The 1,295-nt window shown below is 49.0% G+C and overlaps 1 protein-coding gene across 1 annotated transcript in view; it reads left to right on the top strand.

Moving 5' to 3' along the window:
- Positions 1-1,295, top strand: part of ESYT1 (extended synaptotagmin 1) — a 17,402-nt gene that overhangs the window by 3,573 nt on the left and 12,534 nt on the right. The window lies entirely within an intron of this gene.

A 1,295-nucleotide genomic window follows, 5' to 3' on the forward strand; every position in this document is an offset into this window, starting at 1 on the left:
GAGGGCTGAGGACTACTCAGCAAGGCCAAAAAGAGAAAAAAGATCTGTGAACATCAATGAAGGGCCAGCAGTAAGTGGGGATTAGGGTATAAGAGTAGCAAAAAGAATTTATTTATTTATTTAATTATTTTTTTGGAGAGGTGTTTTGCTATAGGGCGCGTGCGCACGCCAGACAGACGGAGAGAGACAGTCAGAAAGCGAGAAATCACCCCCCAGGGGGGATGGCCACGCCGCAATCCCTTCTCCTCCATTCTTCTCTTGGGATCTTGGGCACGCACACACATGCGCCCAGCGTGAGTTTAAGCCACCGGGTCTGGGACTTGAACCACGGTCAACTACGTGGGAGTCCAGCAATATAGCCAGTATGCTAACTGCTGGTCCCAAAAAGAAATTTTTTTTTCAATTTTTGCTTTAGAGCATGTGCACTTGCCAGAGAGACAGAGAGAAATGTAGAGAGAAAATGAGAAACCAACCCACAAGCATGATGGCCATGCATCAGTCCCTTCTCTATTTTCACTTGGATTTAGGTTTGTGCACACACACACTTTGTGTGATTTTCAAGGTACCAGGTTCAGAACTCAAACTACGGAGTTGGCCATATGGGATCCAGCTGCCTTTATCTCCATGTCACCAGCTGGCCTGTAAAAAGGATTTTTAAAAAAGGACTTCCTGGAGCTGGCAGGTGGTGTGGTGGTTAAAGTGTTGGACTTCCACATGACCAACCACAGTTTGAGTCCTAGACCTGGTGGCTTACCTTTCTCACTTTCCCTCTCTCTGTCTCTCTCTCTCTCTGGTCAAATTAAGAATAATCCTTGAGGGACCAGCAGTTAGCGAAATGGCTATGTCACTGGACTCCCACGTAGTCAACTGCAGTTCAAGTCCCGGACCCGGAGGCTTAAACTCACACCGGGCGCGTGTGCGTGCGTGCCCAAGATCCTGAGAGGAGAATGGAGGAGAAGAGATGATTGTGGCATGGCTATCCCCCTGGGGGGGTGATTTCTCGCTTTCTGTCTCTATGTCTCTCTGTCTGTCTGGCGAGCGCACGTGCCATATAGCAAAAACCTCTCCAAAAAATAAAAAATAATCCTTGGGGCCGGCAGTTAGTGTAATGGCTATATTGTTGGACTCTCATGTAGTCGACTGCGGTTCAAGTCCTGGACCCGGTGGCTTAAACTCATGCCGGGCACGTGTACGTGCATACCCAAGATCCCGAGAGGATAAGGGATTGCGGCGTGGCCATCCCCCCTGGGGGGTGATTTCTCGCTTTCTGTCTCTCTGTCTCTCTCTGTCTTTCT

Source organism: Tupaia chinensis, unplaced genomic scaffold (assembly GCF_000334495.1).
Source record: "Tupaia chinensis unplaced genomic scaffold, TupChi_1.0 Scaffold143970_1, whole genome shotgun sequence".
Lineage (NCBI taxonomy): Eukaryota > Metazoa > Chordata > Mammalia > Scandentia > Tupaiidae > Tupaia > Tupaia belangeri.